The sequence below is a fragment of the Zea mays genome, chromosome 8 (assembly GCF_902167145.1).
Source record: "Zea mays cultivar B73 chromosome 8, Zm-B73-REFERENCE-NAM-5.0, whole genome shotgun sequence".
NCBI lineage: Eukaryota > Viridiplantae > Streptophyta > Magnoliopsida > Poales > Poaceae > Zea > Zea mays.
The window spans coordinates 91,940,643-91,959,587 of NC_050103.1; positions in this window are offsets into that span (position 1 = coordinate 91,940,643).

Sequence of the window (18,945 nt, forward strand, 5' to 3'; positions counted from 1 at the left end):
GAAGTTTCTTGTGACGTTGTGTTTGATGAGACTAACGGCTCTCAAGTAGAGCAAGTTGATCTTGATGAGATAGGTGATGAAGAGGCTCCGTGCATCGCTCTAAGGAACATGTCCATTGGGGATGTGTGTCCTAAGGAATCCGAAGAGCCTCCAAATGCACAAGATCAACCATCCTCCTCCACGCAAACATCTCCACCAACTCAAAATGAGGATGAGGCTCAAGTTGATGAAGGAGAAGATCAAATAGATGAGCCACCTCAATATGACGGCAATGATCAAGGGGGAGATGCAAATGATCAAGACAAGGAGGATGAAGAAGCAAGACCGCCACACCCAAGAGTCCACCAAGCAATCCAACGAGATCACCCTGTCGACACCATTCTCGGCGACATTCATAAGGGGGTAACCACTAGATCTCGTGTTGCACATTTTTGTGAGCATTACTCTTTTGTTTCCTCTATTGAGCCACATAGGGTAGAGGAAGCACTTAAAGATTCGGATTGGGTGGTGGCGATGCAAGAGGAGCTCAACAACTTCACTAGGAATGAGGTATGGCATTTGGTTCCACGTCCTAATCAAAATGTTGTAGGAACCAAGTGGGTTTTCCGCAACAAGCAAGACGAGCATGGTGTGGTGACAAGGAACAAAGCCCGACTTGTGGCCAAAGGATACTCCCAAGTCGAAGGTTTGGATTTCGGTGAAACCTATGCACCCATAGCTAGGCTTGAGTCAATTCGTATATTATTAGCCTATGCTACTTACCATGGCTTTAAGCTTTATCAAATGGACGTGAAAAGTGCTTTCCTCAATGGACCAATCAAGGAAGAGGTCTATGTTGAGCAACCTCCCGGCTTTGAAGATAGTAAGTACCCTAACCATGTTTATAAACTCTCTAAGGCGCTTTATGGGCTCAAGCAAGCCCCAAGAGCATGGTATGAATGCCTTAGAGATTTCCTTATCACTAATGGATTCAAAGTCGGAAAGGCCGATCCTACTCTATTCACTAAAACTCTTGACAATGATTTGTTTGTATGCCAAATTTATGTTGATGATATTATATTTGGGTCTACTAACAAATCTACTTGTGAGGAATTTAGTAGGATCATGACACAAAAATTCGAGATGTCTATGATGGGGGAGTTGAAGTATTTCTTAGGATTTCAAGTAAAACAACTCCAAGAGGGCACCTTCATTAGCCAAACGAAGTATACTCAAGACATTCTAAACAAGTTTGGGATGAAGGATGCCAAGCCCATCAAGACACCATGGGAACCAATGGGCATCTTGACCTCGACACGGAAGGTAAATCCGTCGATCAAAAGGTATACCGGTCAACGATAGGCTCTTTATTGTATTTATGTGCATCTCGACCGGATATTATGCTTTCAGTATGCATGTGTGCAAGATTCCAAGCCGACCCTAAGGAAGCTTACCTTACGGCCGTAAAACGAATCTTGAGATATTTAGTTTATACTCCTAAGTTTGGGCTTTGGTATCCTAGGGGATCCACTTTTGATTTAATTGGTTATTCGGATGTCGATTGGGCGGGGTGTAAAATTAATAGAAAGAGCACATCGGGGACTTGCCAGTTCTTGAGAAGATCCTTGGTGTCTTGGGCTTCAAAGAAGCAAAATTCCGTAGCTCTTTCTACCGCCGAAGCCGAGTATATTGCCGCAGGCCATTGTTGCGCGCAATTGCTTTGGATGAGGCAAACCCTTAGGGACTACGGTTACAAATTAACCAAAGTTCCTCTTCTATGTGATAATGAGAGTGCAATCCGCATGGCGTATAATCCCGTTGAGCATAGCCGCACTAAACACATAGCCATTCGGTATCATTTTCTAAGGGATCACCAACAAAAGGGAGATATCGAGATTGCATATATTAACACTAAAGATCAATTAGCCGATATATTTACCAAGCCACTAGATGAACAAACCTTTAACAAACTGAGGCATGAGCTAAATATTCTTGATTCCAGGAATTTCTTTTGATGTTTTGCACACATAGCTCATAAATATACCTTTGATCATATCTCTTTCATATGCTATGACTAATGTGTTTTCAAGTGAATTTCAAACCAAGTCATAGGTGTATTGAAAGGGAATTGGAATCTTCGGCGAAGACAAAGGCTTCCACTCCACTCCATAACTCATCCTTCGCCGTCGCTCCGAGCAGCTCTCCATCTTTGGTATAATCTTCACTCATGTTTTATTTGCCAAAGGGGATAAAGTAGTTAAAAAGGGCTTAAATTTCACTCAAAGTATCCGTTTTTGGCGATTCATGCCAAAGGGGGAGAGAGCATGAGCCCAAAGCAAAAGGACCGCACCACCACCACCAATTTCAAAAATTCTAGTCTTTCAATTTGGTGTTAAACAAGTATTTTCAAATTGGCATTTTATGTGTGATATAATTTCAAATTGGTATACCCTCTTCAAAATTAACATCAAAATCCTCTTGAACTCTAAGAGGTGGATTTCATTAAGGGGGAGTTTTGTGTAGTCAAAGGAAAAGCATTTGAAACAGGGGGAGAAAATTTCAAATCTTGAAAATGCTTCTCAAAATCTTATTCATTTACCTTTGACTATTTGCAAAAGGACTTTGAAAAGGATTTACAAAAGAATTTGCAAAAACAAAACATGTGGTGCAAGCATGGTCCAAAATGTTAAAGAAAGAAACAATCCATGCATATCCTATAAGAATTTATATTGGCTCAATTCTAAGTAACCTTTGCACTTACAATTATGCAAACTAGTTCAATTATGCACTTCTATACTTGCTTTGGTTTGTGTTGGCATCAATCACCAAAAAGGGGGAGATTGAAAGGGAATTAGGCTTACACCTATTTCCTAAATGATTTTGGTGGTTGAATTGCCCAACACAAATAATTGGACTAACTACTTTGCTCTAGTCTATAAGTTCAACAGGTGCCAAAGGTTCACAATAAGCCAATAAAAAGAATAAGAAAAAGGTTCAACAAAGTGAGCAAGGGACAACCGAAGTGTGCCCTGGTCTGGCGCACCGGACAGTGTCCGGTGCACCAGGGAACTCCAAGCTAAACTCATCACCTTCGGGAATTCTCAGAGTTGCTTCGCTATAATTCACCGGACTGTCCGGTGCACCACCGGACAGTGTCCGGTGCCCCAAGGAAGAGCGGCTCTGAACTCGCCACCTTCGGTCCGAGGGAACTTCGTGTTCCATTTGTTTGAGAAGAAGAAGCTCACTCGGTCCGAGGGACCGTTTGAGAGAGGGAAAGGGTTGAAAGAGTCCCGGTCTTTGTAACCACCTCAATGTTGCAAGAACCGAACCTCGGTAAAACAAATCCGCGTGTCACACTCTTTATTCACTTGCGATTTGTTTTGCACCCTCTCTCTCGGACTCGTTTATATTTCTAACGCTAACCCGGCTTGTAGTTGTGATTAAGTTGTTAAATTTCAGATTCGCCCTATTCACCCCCCTCTAGGCGACTTTCACCCTTTCTCTTCGAGAGGCCCGAAGCCAGAAGAGGAAGGCTACCAGTCCAACACCCCAGGAGGACGACTTGGACTAAGAGATCAGGAATATGGAGATGCTCCATCAGCAAGTACAAAGGAAGAAGGAAAAGATGGCTCGGCTAGCTAATCTACAAAGGCAGATAGACGAAGCCTCTGAAGAAGTTCGTCATCTTGCTCAAGATGAGCAAAACCAAAGGCCTCACCATAGAGAGCTTCATCAAAAGGGCTTCTTCAACGAGGATGACTGGTATGAGGATTTCCATCATGGAAATTTTGCTTTTGATGATGCTTCTCCTCTGTCAGCAGAACTGCAGGCTACACCTTGGCCTCCGTCTTACAAGCCACCCCAGCTCCCCATGTATGACAGACACTCAGATCCGAAGTAGTTTCTGATGAGTTACAAAGCAACAATATCTTCCTATGGTGGCAACACAGCGGTCATGGCGAAATCTTTCGTCATGGCAGTCAAAAATGTTGCACAAACCTAGTACTCCTCTCTTCGGCCAGGAACAATCACATCATGGCAAAAGCTGAAAGACATGCTGGTCACCAGTTTTCAAGGGTTTCAGACGAAGCCAGTTACCGCTCAAGCTTTGTTCCAGTGCATGCAAGATCAAGAAGAATACCTCCAAGCGTATGTCCGAAGGTTCTTGCGCTTGAGGGCACAAGCGCCAACAGTGCCCAATGAAATTGTCATTGAGGCCATGATTAGGGGCTTCGGCCAGGACCTTCAGCCCAATACTTCGCCAGGAAGCCCCCTTAGACCCTGGAGAAACTGCTTTAGAAGATGGATGAATACATCCACGCTGATAATGACTTTCGACAGAGAAGGGAGGAAGCTTACAGGTTCTTCGAAATGGCCAGGGGCTTCGGAGGGAGAATCTATCCTAGGCATGTCAGATCAATTCATTCCACTCAGAATGACGACAGCGGAAGTGAGAGCACCTAGAGGGGGGGGGGGGGGTGAATAGGTGATCCTGTGAAACTTGAAAACTTAAGCCACAAAACTTGGTTAATTGTTAGCACAATAATTGCCAAGTGGCTAGAGAGGAGTCAAAACACAATAACCACAAGAAATCAATCACAGAGATGGCACGATGGTTATCCCGTGGTTCGGCCAAGACCAACGCTTGCCTACTCCACGTTGTGGCGTCCCAACGGACGAGGGTTGCAATCAACCCCTCTCAAGCGGTCCAAAGACCCATTTGAATACCACGGTGTTTTGCTTGCTTTTTCTCAATCCCGTTTGCGAGGAATCTCCACAACTTGGAGCCTCTCGCCCTTACACTTGAAATTCACAAAGAAGCATGGAGCAAGGGAGGGATTAGCAACGCACACAAGACACAAGAATCAGAGTGTCAACACGCACACAAGTCGCAACAAGAGCTCGCAACACAACTCAATGAGTTCACAACTCCACTAGAGCTCTATATGCTATCACAATGAAACAAATGCGCGGAATCGGTGTCTTGGTGCTTAGAGATGTTGTAGGAATGCTTGGTGTACTCCTCCATGCGCCTAGGGGTCCCTTTTATAGCCCCAAGGCAGCTAGGAGCCGTTGAGAGCAATCTAGGAAGGCAATTCTTGCCTTCTGCCGTCTGGCGCACCGGACACTGTCCGGTGCCAGATTTCTTTCCTTAACAGACGCAGCCGACCGTTGGCAGACTTGGAGCCGTTGGCGCACCGGACATGTCCGGTGCACACCGGACAGTCCGGTGCCCCCTTCTAGCCGTTGGCTCGGCCACGTGTCCCGCGCAGATCGCGCGGCCGACCGTTGGCCCGGCCGACCGTTGGCTCACCGGACAGTCCGGTGCACACCGGACAGTCCGGTGAATTATAGCCGTACGTCGCCGGTGAAATTCCCGAGAGCGGCCAGTTTGCTCGGACCAGCCTGGCGCACCGGACACTGTCCGGTGCACCACCGGACAGTCTGGTGCTCCCAGACTGAGCAGATTCTTGGCTGCTCGAGCCAAGACATTTCTAATTGGATTTTTCCTGTTTCCAGCACTTAGACACAATACATTAGTCCATAAAACAATGTACTAAGTCTGAGAAACATACCTTTATCCTTGGTTTGTACTTTGTCCACCATTTTACATTTAAGCACTTGTTTAGACACTAAATCACCAAAATACTTAGAAATGGCCCAAGGGCACATTTCCCTTTCAATCTCCCCCTTTTTGGTGATTTATGCCAACACAATATAAAGCAAGTAGAACAAATACAAACTTACTTCAAATAAGAACTCAAATTGTTTTGATTCAAATTTGACATATATGGATCACTCTTTGCCACCACTTGGTTTGTTTTTGCAAATCAAATTCAAATTTCTATCTCCAAGTCAAACACACATGTTAAGACATAAAGAGAGTCATTACAAGAGAAATTGATTCAAGATTTCAAAAACTCCCCCTTTTTCCCATAATCAGCACTTCTCCCCACAAGAAGCCAACTTTTGACAAGAGAGACATTAAACGAGTTTTGACAAACCAAAAGCTCTATTCTACTATTTTCAAAAGCTCTCAAGTGGTAGCTGATCCATTTATCGCTTTGGCCTTTATTTTCTCCCCCTTTGGCATCAAGCACCAAAACGGGATAAATCTTGGCCCTAGAACCCCATTGCCTCACCAAAATCTTCAATAAGAATATAAGGGCAATAAGAGTACATGAGATGAACTTGGAATAAGTTACCCTCTCATCGGAGTGCAGTGGAAGTCTTTCATGGTCCAAGTCCACCTTTTCCTTTTCAAACCTCCTTTGAGACTAAAACAAGCAAACTCAAGCACATGGTTAGTCTCAAAGGGTCAAGTTGTAACACATCTCCCCCTAAACATGTGCATCACTTTGCAACGGACTTGTGAGGTCCAGGGAGTGTTTGTACAACTTGAGCACCATTATTAAGCAACAAACTGCATAAGGAACATGATCAAAGGCATAAACACATGTATGCTATAAATCAATCCAAGTTCCGCGAATCTAAGACATTTAGCTCACTACGCAACCTACAAAAGGTCTTCTCATCTAGAGGCTTGGTAAAGATATCGGCTAGCTGGTTCTCGGTGCTAACATGAAACACTTCGATATCTCCCTTTTGCTGGTGGTCTCTCAAAAAGTGATGCCGGATGTCAATGTGCTTTGTGCGGCTGTGTTCAACAGGATTTTCCGCCATGCGGATAGCACTCTCATTATCACATAGGAGTGGGACTTTGCTCAGATTGTAGCCAAAGTCCCTGAGGGTTTGCCTCATCCAAAGTAGTTGCGCGCAACACTGTCCTGCGACAACATACTCGGCCTCAGCGGTGGATAGGGCAACGGAAGTTTGTTTCTTAGAGTTCCATGACACCAGGGACCTTCCTAAGAATTGGCACGTCCCCGATGTACTCTTCCTATCGACCTTACATCCAGCATAGTCGGAATCTGAATATCCAATCAAGTCAAAGGTAGACCCCTTTGGATACCAGAGCCCGAAGCAAGGCGTAGCAATTAAATATCTAAGGATTCGCTTCACTGCCACTAAGTGACACTCCTTAGGATCGGATTGAAATCTAGCACACATGCATACGCTAAGCATAATATCCGGTCTACTAGCACATAAGTAAAGTAATGACCCTATCATTGACCGGTATGCTTTTTGATCAACGGACTTACCTCCTTTGTTGAGGTCGGTGTGTCCGTCGGTCCCCATCGGAGTCTTTGCGGGCTTGGCATCCTTCATCCCAAACCGCTTCAGCAAGTCTTGCGTGTACTTCGTTTGAGAGATGAAGGTGCCGTCCTTGAGTTGCTTCACTTGGAACCCAAGGAAGTAGTTCAACTCGCCCATCATTGACATCTCGAATTTCTGCGTCATCACCCTGCTAAACTCTTCACAAGACTTTTTATTAGTAGAGCCAAATATTATGTCATCGACATAAATTTGGCACACAAATAGATCACCGTCACAAGTCTTAGTGAAAAGAGTTGGATCGGCTTTCCCAACCTTGAAATTATTAGCAATTAGAAAGTCTCTAAGGCATTTATACCATGCTCTTGGGGCTTGCTTAAGTCCATAGAGCGCCTTAGAGAGCTTACACACGTGGTCGGGGTACCGTTCATCCTCGAAGCCAGGGGGTTGCTCTACGTACACCTCCTCCTTGATTGGCCCGTTGAGGAAAGCGCTCTTCACATCCATTTGGAACAACCTGAAAGAATGGTGAGCGGCATATGCTAGCAAAATACGAATAGACTCTAGCCTAGCCACAGGAGCAAAAGTCTCCTCAAAGTCCAAACCTGCGACTTGGGCATAACCTTTTGCCACAAGTCGAGCCTTGTTCCTCGTCACCACCCCGTGCTCGTCCTGTTTGTTGCGGAACACCCACTTGGTTCCCACAACGTTTTGCTTGGGACGAGGTACCAGTGTCCAAACTTCATTACGCTTGAAGTTGTTGAGCTCCTCTTGCATGGCCAACACCCAGTCCGGATCTAGCAAGGCCTCTTCTACCCTGAAAGGCTCAATAGAAGAGACAAAGGAGTAATGCTCACAAAAATTAACTAATCGAGATCGAGTAGTTACTCCCTTGCTAATATCACCCAGAATTTGGTCGACGGGATGATCCCTTTGGATCATCGCTCGAACTTGGGTTGGAGGTGCCGGTTGCGCTTCTTCCTCTATCACATGATCATCTTGTGCTCCCCCTTGATCACACGCCTCCTGTTGATGAACCTGTTCATCGTCTTGAGTTGGGGGTTGCACCATGGTTGAGGAAGAAGGTTGATCTTGCTCCTTTTGTTCCTGTGGTCGTACATCACCAATCGCCATGGTTCGTATAGCGGCCGTCGGAACATCTTCTTCATCTACATCATCAAGATCAACAACTTGCTCTCTTGGAGAGCCATTAGTCTCATCAAATACAATGTCGCTAGAGACTTCAACCAAACCCGATGATTTGTTGAAGACCCTATACGCCTTTGTATTTGAGTCATAACCTAACAAAAACCCTTCTACAGCTTTGGGAGCAAACTTAGAATTTCTACCCTTCTTCACTAGAATGTAGCATTTACTCCCAAATACACGAAAGTACGATACATTGGGTTTGTTACCGGTTAGTAGTTCATACGACGTCTTCTTGAGAAGGCGATGAAGGTAGACCCTGTTGATGGCGTGGCAAGCCGTGTTCACGGCTTCCGACCAAAAGCCCTCGGGGGTCTTGAACTCTCCTAGCATCGTCCTCACCATATCGATTAGCGTCCTGTTCTTCCTCTCTACCACACCATTTTGCTGAGGTGTGTAGGGAGCGGAGAACTCGTGCTTGATCCCCTCCTCCTCAAGAAACTCCTCCACTTGAAGATTCTTGAATTCGGACCCGTTGTCGCTCCTTATCTTCTTCACCTTGAGCTCAAACTCAGTTTGAGCTCTCCTGAGGAAGCGCTTGAGGGTCCCTTGGGTTTCAGACTTATCCTGCAAAAAGAACACCCAAGTGAAGCGGGAAAAATCATCAACAATAACTAGACCATACTTACTTCCTCCAATGCTCAGATAGGCGACGGGTCCGAAGAGGTCCATATGTAGCAGCTCCAGGGGCTTTGATGTGGTCATCACATTCTTGCTGTGATGTGCTCCTCCCACCTGTTTACCTGCTTGACATGCTGCACAAGGTCTATCTTTTTCGAATTGCACGTTAGTCAAACCTATCACGTGTTCTCCCTTTAGAAGCTTGTGAAGGTTCTTCATCCCCACATGTGCTAAGCGGCGATGCCACAGCCAGCCCATGCTAGTCTTAGCGATTAAGCATGCATCTAGACCGGCCTCCTCTTTTGCAAAATCAACTAAATAAAGTTTGCCGTCTAGTACACCCTTAAAAGCTAGTGAACCATCACTTCTTCTAAAGACAGACACATCTACATTTGTAAATAGACAATTATATCCCATATTACATAATTGACTAACAGATAGTAAATTATATCCAAGAGACTCAACTAAAAACACATTAGAGATAGAGTGCTCATTGGATATTGCAATCTTGCCTAAACCTTTCACCTTGCCTTGGTTCCCATCACCGAATATGATTGAATCTTGGGAATCCTTATTCTTGACGTAGGAGGTGAACATCTTCTTCTCCCCCGTCATATGGTTTGTGGATCCGCTGTCGATAATCCAGCTTGAGCCCCCGGATGCATAAACCTGCAAGGCAAATTTAGGCTTGGGTCTTAGGTACCCAACTCTTGTTGGGTCCTACAAGGTTAGTCACAATTTCCTTAGGGACCCAAATGCAAGCTTTATCACCCTTGCATTTTGCCCCTAATTTCCTAGCTACTATCTTCCTATTCTTTCTACAAATAGCAAAGGAAGCATTTAAAGCATGATAAATTGTAGAGGGACCATTCATAACTTTTCTAGGAACATGAACAATATTCTTCCTAGGCACATGATGAATATTTTTCCTAGGCATATCTCTACCATGCATATAGGAAGAACTGGAAGCATACATAGCATAAGAGTCATAGGCATGTGAATCAAAAGTATTGCAACTCCTATGAGACTGTCTTCTATCATTGTACATAAAAGCATGGTTCTTTTTAGTACTACTTGCCATAGGGGCCTTCCCTTTCTCCTTGGCGGAGATGGGAGCCTTATGGCTTGTTAAGTTCTTGGCTTCCCTCTTGAAGCCAAGCCCATCCTTAATTGAGGGGTGTCTACCAATCGTGTAGGCATCCCTAGCAAATTTTAGTTTATCAAAATCACTTTTGCTAGCCTTAAGTTGGGCATTAAGACTAGCCATTTCATCATTTAACTTTGCAATAGAAGCTATGTGTTCACTACAAGCATCAATATCAAAATCTTTACATCTATTGCAAATAACAACATTTTCTACACAAGTTGTTGCTATTTCTAACTTAGCACTCAAATCATCATTAATGCTCTTTAAGCTAGAAATTGTCTCATGGCAAGAAGATAGTTCACAAGAAAGCATTTCATTTCTCTTAACTTCTAAGGCATGAGATTTTTGTGCTTCTACAAACTTGTCATGTTCTTCATACAACAAGTCCTCTTATTTTTCTAAAAGCCTATTCTTATCATTCAAGGCATTAATTAATTCATTAATTTTATCTACCTTGGTTCTATCTAGGCCCTTAAATAGACATGAATAATCTATTTCATCCTCATCACTAGATTCGTCCTCACTTGAAGAAGCATAAGTAGAGTTTCGAGTACATACCTTCTTCTCCCTTGCCATAAGGCATGTGTGACGCTCATTGGGGAAGAGGGATGACTTGTTGAAGGCGGTGGCGGCGAGTCCTTCATTGTCGGAGTCGGAGGAGGAGCAATCCGAGTCCCACTCCTTTCCTAGATGTGCCTCACCCTTGGCCTTCTTGTAATTTTTCTTCTTTTCCCTCTTGCTCCCGTGTTCCTGGTCACTTTCATTATCGGGACAGTTAGCAATAAAATGACCAATCTTACCGCATTTGAAGCATGAGCGCTTCCCCTTGACTTTGGTCTTGCTTGGCTGTCCCTTGCGACCCTTAAGCGCTGTCTTGAATCTCTTGATGATGAGGGCCATCTCTTCATCATTAAGTCCGGCGGCCTCAATTTGTGCTACCTTGCTGGGTAACGCCTCCTTGCTCCTTGTTGCCTTGAGAGCAACAGGTTGAGGCTCATTGATTTGACCGTTTAGAGCGTCGTCCACGTACCTCGCTTCCTTGATCATCATTCGCCCGCTTACGAATTTTCCAAGGACTTCTTCGGGCGACATTTTGGTGTACCTGGGATTCTCACGAATGTTATTCACCAAATGAGCATCAAGAACGGTAAAGGACCTTAGCATCAATCGGACGACGTCGTGGTCCGTCCATCGCGTGCTTCCGTAGCTCCTTATTTTGTTGGTAAGGGTCTTGAGCCGGTTGTATGTTTGTGTCAGCTCCTCGCCCCTTATCATCGCGAATCGTCCAAGCTCGCCCTCCACCAACTCCATCTTGGTGAGCAAGGTGACGTCGTTCCCCTCATGTGAAATCTTGAGGGTGTCCCAGATCTGCTTGGCGTTATCCAAGCCGCTCACTTTGTGATATTCATCCCTGCACAATGAAGCTAGAAGAACAGTAGTAGCTTGTGCATTCTTATGAATTTGCTCATTAATGAACATGGGACTATCCGAACTATCAAAGTGCATTCCACTCTCTACAATCTCCCATATACTAGGATGGAGAGAGAATAAGTGACTACACATTTTGTGACTCCAAAATCCGTAGTCCTCTCCATCAAAGTGAGGAGGTTTACCAAGTGGAATAGATAATAAATGAGCATTTGTACTTTGAGGAATACGAGAGTAATCAAAAGAAAAGTTCGAATTGACCGTTTTCTTTTTCTCGTAGTCATCGTCGTCCTTTTGGGAAGAGGAAGATTCGTCGCTGTCGTAGTAGACGATCTCCTTGATGCGCCTTGTCTTCTTCTTCTTCCCGTCCTTGCGCTTGTGGCTCGAGCCCGAGTCGGTAGGCTTATCATCCTTCGGCTCATTGAAGATAGGCTCCTTCTCGTTGTTGTTGATCACCATCCCCTTTCCCTTAGGATCCATCTCTTCGGGCGATTAGTCCCTTCTTGAAGAGAACGGCTCTGATACCAATTGAGAGCACCTAGAGGGGGGGTGAATAGGTGATCCTGTGAAACTTGAAAACTTAAGCCACAAAACTTGGTTAATTGTTAGCACAATAATTGCCAAGTGGCTAGAGAGGAGTCAAAACACAATAACCACAAGAAATCAATCACAGAGATGGCACGGTGGTTATCCCGTGGTTCGGCCAAGACCAACGCTTGCCTACTCCACGTTGTGGCGTCCCAACGGACGAGGGTTGCAATCAACCCCTCTCAAGCGGTCCAAAGACCCACTTGAATACCACAGTGTTTTGCTTGCTTTTTCTCAATCCCGTTTGCGAGGAATCTCCACAACTTGGAGCCTCTCGCCCTTACACTTGAAATTCACAAAGAAGCACGGAGCAAGGGAGGGATTAGCAACGCACACAAGACACAAGAATCAGAGTGTCAACACGCACACAAGTCGCAACAAGAGCTCGCAACACAACTCAATGAGTTCACAACTCCACTAGAGCTCTATATGCTATCACAATGAAACAAATGCGCGGAATCGGTGTCTTGGTGCTTAGAGATGTTGTAGGAATGCTTGGTGTACTCCTCCATGCGCCTAGGGGTCCCTTTTATAGCCCCAAGGCAGCTAGGAGCCGTTGAGAGCAATCTGGGAAGGCAATTCTTGCCTTCTGCCGTCTGGCGCACCGGACACTGTCCGGTGCCAGATTTCTTTCCTTAACAGACGCAGCCGACCGTTGGCAGACTTGGAGCCGTTGGCGCACCGGACATGTCCGGTGCACACCGGACAGTCCGGTGCCCCCTTCTAGCCGTTGGCTCAGCCACGTGTCCCGCGCAGATCGCGCGGCCGACCGTTGGCCCGGCCGACCATTGGCTCACCGGACAGTCCGGTGCACACCGGACAGTCCGGTGCACACCGGACAGTCCGGTGAATTATAGCCGTACGTCGCCGGTGAAATTCCCGAGAGCGGCCAGTTTGCTCGGACCAGCCTGGCGCACCGGACACTGTCCGGTGCACCACCGGATTCTGTCCGGTGCACCACCGGACAGTCCGGTGCTCCCAGACTGAGCATATTCTTGGCTGCTCGAGCCAAGACATTTCTAATTGGATTTTTCCTGTTTCCAGCACTTAGACACAATACATTAGTCCATAAAACAATGTACTAAGTCTGAGAAACATACCTTTATCCTTGGTTTGTACTTTGTCCACCATTTTACATTTAAGCACTTGTTTAGACACTAAATCACCAAAATACTTAGAAATGGCCCAAGGGCACATTTCCCTTTCAGGAAGTCAGCAGCAGAGGCCGCAATATTCCTCCCAGGCTTCGGGGCAGCAACAGAGCTATCCTCGGCCCCCAGCTCCAAGGGGCAGAAGCGCCAGGGGTTTCGGAGGAAGGTTTGGGGATCAGCCCAGAAAAATTTATTGCCTATTCTGTGGTGAGGACAAGGGCCACACTACCAGGATGTGCCATGTCACCATCCAGAAACAGAAAGAGATAGCAGAAGCTGCAGCCCAACAGAACCAGCCGAAGCAAGTTATGCATACTGCTTCCACCGTATATTCCAGAGTATGTGGGTAACCACCCTGCAGCTTCTGTTGCTTCGGCAAGTCAACCTCAGGCATCTTGGCAACAACCTCCACCTCCACCACCAATGCAACGAGGCCAGCAGCCAGAAGGGAGTCAGCACACTCACCACCAACGAGACTTCAGAGAGGAGTCCGAAGCTCGCACAGTCAATAGTACTGTGCCAGAATCGAAGCATATCTACTAACAGATATCCTACCTCGGCAACAATTTTTTGCATTTAGTATCATTTTCTTTTAATAAGGAACAATTATTGAAAGCTTAAGTGTTTTTTGTCGTTTTCAATTTCTTGTAATAGCTTCGTTTTTGCCATAGTAAAAATATACCTTCTCCACAGAATAACGGAGTTCGAAAAAAAAAGTTGCCGAAGCAAAAGAACTTATGGTTACAAGGAGAATCTCCGAAATAACAAAAGTCGTTCTAAGGAACGCAGCGTAAGTTTCCAGAAATAACAAAAAGTCGTTCCTAAGGGAGGGCAGCGTAAGTTTTCTCCTCAAAAGTCGTTCCAAAGGGAATGCAGAGCTTACAGCGAAAAATAAACGCTGATACTGCTGAAGTAAAAGGCGAAGAAGCTCCTAAGGGAGGCTTACAGCAAAAAATAAACGCTGATACCGTCGAAGTAAAAGGCGAAGAAGCTCCTAAGGGAGGCTTACAGCGAAAAATAAACGATGATACCGCCGAAGTAAAAGGCGAAGAAGCTCCTAAGGGAGGCTTGCAGCGAAAAGTCAGCGCTGATCTTCGGCACAAATATCATTTTGCATAACATCACATCATCACATCATTTACATAGCATAACATCATACATCATATTGCATCAATGACGCAAGAAGGGGGTTCAATGTTGATCTTCGGAGATTGTTTTGAAGAAGCAGTGCTAAGGCACAAAATAATTATTGAAGAAGCATACCTTCGTCAAACTCTAAAATGAAAAGATCTATTGCTTACTGATTTTACGAAGATTGGATGTTTTTATGAAATATGGATATTCTTCACGAAGCATGAAAAGAAGGGAAGGTGTTTTTTTCGCCGAAGGCTCAAAAACGGTACGTATGTAAAGTTTCATGCATCGTAAAGAATTAAGTTACAATCAACTTATACATTACGTTCAAAATTATAAAAATATTACACACTTTGTTCAGCAAATATTACATTCCAAATGTTTTTACAACAACAGCTATTCTTCTTTCAAAACTGCTTCCGCAGCTTCGTTCAACAGTCGGGAAACAGCTTCATCTAAAATAGCTTCGACCATTTTAGTGATTTCTTCCTCTCTCTTTGCTTCTGGGTCGGCCGTTGGCTCGAAGGGCTCTAGGGAAGGAGATAGCTCAACTGCGATAGAAAACGTAAATAAGTTCGAAGTCGCAAAAATAAAACATAAAGTTAGAAGTTATTAAGCAATACCTATCCTCTTTTCTAATTCTGCAGTTTTTTCAGCTGCCTTCATCGCTTCTTTTGCATCATGAGAATCTTTTTCACTCTTTTTTATTATCTCGTGCTCCATCTTTCGGCCGCCATTCTACCAGATGTCAGTAAAGAATTTTCCGCCCACTAAGCTGGCTTCGGCCGAAGGGTCTTTTGTATCTTCAATACTTAAACTAGCTTCGACTTGAGCCAAAGTTTTCACATGGTCACAGCCTGATTTCTCCAAAATAGCCACGATTCCTCGGGCACCTGAGAAAGCGCAGATATCCCCGCGACCACTCAAAACTTCCTCAAAAGCTTCAGCTTCGTTGCTGATCCAATCAATCGGGCCTTCAGGATCACCTCTTACGAAGTTGTCTTCGTTAGAGAGTGCGTCAACATTGGCGAAGCTAGTTTTTATTTTCTTAACACACTCTATAGACTTTTCATAACACCTTTCCTTGGATGCACGAAGCTCTTCAACGTTTTTCTCTAAATGATTTGTCCATTGTTCACTAATTTCTCGTTTAGCTTCTGCAACTGCGCATTTTTCTTTTGCTTCAGCAAGCTGTTTCCGAAGATCCTCAATTTCGCGCTTTTGGGCCTCAGTTTGGGCTTTGGAAGCAGCCTCGACTTCTTTTATTTTATTCACCAATGAATTTAATATTTTATCTTTCTCAAGACCTTCATTCCTTAGCTCAATTACTTCAGAACGAAGGTTGTTTAAAGCCATGGTGCACCCTTCATCTTCGGCACTTTTTTGCGCTCTAAGGGCATTGCTAAGAATAAGGCCCTGCAAAAGGAATGTGATATTAATAAATAAACACACGAATTTCTAATCACGCAAAAGTGTATTTTCTCACCTTTAAGCTGTTATATGCTAAGCTGTCGGCCAATTCATCTTTTGACAAAACTGAAAGCCCATCTTCTAGAGTTGGGAATCCGAAGCTTCGTGCCATCTCCCGGCAGACAGAGATCTCCTTGCTGTCTGGGAGACAGTACAAGAAGTCTTCTTCTCCACTGCCATTGAATATCAACGCCCCTTTCGGATATTTTAATTTCTAGGCATAATGATGAGCTTCTCGTTTTTCTTCCTCAGATAGTATTTTGCCCGAAGCATGTCGCACAATATAATCAGGCAATTTGGAAGGTGCTTCAGGAGTTGAAGAAAGAGTTTTTTCAGGCAGAATTTGCTTTAAAGTTTCCTTTCTACTTTCTCCTTCGGTTTCCAAGGATTTTTCTTTGGCAGACTCTGAAGGTCCAGTTTTGATTCCAGCCTGGTGCTTTGTAGTTTCGCCTCCAGAGGCTGTTATTTCAATTTGTGCTTTTTGAGCTTCGGCAACTTTTTTCGGCGTAGAGCTTGAAGACTTTATTGTCTCCACTACATCCAAAACATTAACCATCCTTTTCCTTTTGGGGGTCATAGCCAGACCCTTCTGAGCTTGTGGCACTCCAACCTCTGCCGAAGGGCTTAAAATTTCTGATATTTTTGTCCCTTCAACTTTCGATTCTTCAGTTCTTTCAGCCTTCGGTGTTGCAGATGGCTCTTCAGCTTTCTGCGCAGGTATAGGTTTTTTGGCTTCAGTAGCCGAAGAAGCCTCGCCGACAAACTCGGGCACTGTGGCCGGCTCAATATAGCGTGGCCGGTGTGTAAGAACTTTCATCTTTTTTCTCTTCGGCGTTGGCTCACTAGGAGCGGCCGAAGCAACTTCCTTCACAAAAGCTGTACCTTTTCTTTTTTGACCCCGTATTGGGTAACGGTAGTCAGGATAGACGAACCCGATAGCATCGAAAACTCTGTTCAGTCTCTTCTTTTTCGGGCCTCCGAAGGCCGCTGATAGCGCAGTATCTTCTGCCTTTGAGTACGGTCCGAGCACTTCATCACTTGTGGCTTCAACACATTTCAACCAATCGTCGTCTGGCTCGATAAATTGGTCTACGAACCTGAAGGTATATTTTAGTCGAACCAGACCACCTTCGTGTGGATTGCTGATGGTTTCCTTTGGCATTTCCCAGTTAGCTACCAATGGCCATATCCTGTAGGCCACGTGCTCTTGAACTAAATCTCTTGTCCCGATGAAAGAGCAGACTACGCCGAAGGCCCTCTGGCATTCTTTGGCTGCTTCATCCATTTCCACCTTCGGTTTCCGGAGTCCGAAACGCTGCCAGATAGGGCACATGATGATATCTTTAATATCTTCTCGTGCCTTCAAATCGTTTTTCACATAGAACCATTCCTTCATCCAGTCCCCGGGCCATCTCTTCCGAAAAGTTGGCACGGGACAGCTTGACCCAGAGCGGGCACCAAAGCTGTAACAGCCAAAATTGTTGTGATATTGCTCTTTACCCCAGGGTTTCGTCTCATATACTAGCTCATGTAAATTACAAAAGCTTTTTGCATTTGGCTCCAAGCCCTGGCTCCTCATGGCCCAGACAAAGATTCCCATCCTTATGATTGCTTCGGGAGTAATTTGATGAAGGCAGATTTCAAATATCTTCAAAACTTCAACCACGAAACTGCTTAGAGGAAACCGAAGCCCAGCCTTGAAGAAGCTTCGGAAGATCACGACTTCATTTTCCTCGGGAGTAGGACAAGTCTTCTCTCCTTCGTCAGCCCTCACAATAGACAAATCCCGAAAATATCTACCTCTCATATTGGCAAGATGGCTTTGTTTAATGGTTGATTTTCCAAAAACTGCATGGCTTGGCCGCCAGGGTCGATCTTCCGAGTCTTCCCCCCCACTTTCGGCATCATAATTGTAACTATCACCAGTATCTTCAGATAAACCTTCCAAAATTTCCCTTGTAATCTTTTCTGTATTTGTCTTTGATATTGATTCAAGAAAGCCAAGATTCTTCTCCTCAAGAAGGCTCAGCTTTGTTTCAGCAACAACTTTCTTATCTTCAGACATCTTCGGGAATGCTAAAAACCGCTTTTAAAGCCGAAGCTTAAAACTTACAAATTAAGCAAGTCTTGTTGCGCAGGAGCTAAAAACTGAGTAAGCAAGGGCAGATGGCAAAGAAAGCGTACCAAATGACATTGCGGTGTGCTCTTATTTATACATCTGGCGCATTGAGAACAGGAGGGCCTCGCTTGACATTGACTGTTGCTATTCTAGCAAGAGGAAGGTGTTTTTTCGGACCTTTGGCTCAGGGCCTTCGTCCATATCGCAATCTGAATTTATTATCCTGACAAATTAATATTGCGAGGGGATACTGTTGGGGGCCTTCGGCTTCCGAAGGTCCTCAAAAACATGATTTGACAATGTTTCTGGAGTATAATACGTGAGCAGGTACCTTCGGACACGAACCCTTCGGACAAGTCAAAATTGCTGTATGAAGAAACACAAAGAGAACGAAGGATGGAACAGAGCCGAAGCTGTGCGCAAGGAAGCTTCGGCATGATGGCAGAAAAGAGGAAACCGACTTAAAGAAGAAAAGACTATTTAGACCCCGATAGATTACTATAGAGTTATTATCAAAAGCAAAGGGTCTGGATGTAATTTTACATGGGCTGCGACCCGTGCCTATAAATAGGTGAACAGTACTCCCGTACTGTTCACGCTGACTTGGCATTTGCTTTTGCGTCACACTTGTACTTTCACCTTCTTTCAAGTCAAAGGTACATTTGTAACCAGATATAGTTTCTATTTTTCCATAGCAATAAAATAGAAATGAGTTGATAACAATACATAACTATTTATGTTATCTTCTATACCCATGTAATTCTTTCTTCATTATGTTACGTAATGTTTATGAAGGTGTGTCCTTCATAACCTTTGTCCGAAAATCATTATATCCCATGTGAGATAATGCTTCGACGGACGAAGGACTTTAACGTTTAACATTTTCTGTGTTGCCTTGTTCTTAAGCCAAAGCATTTGAGAACAAG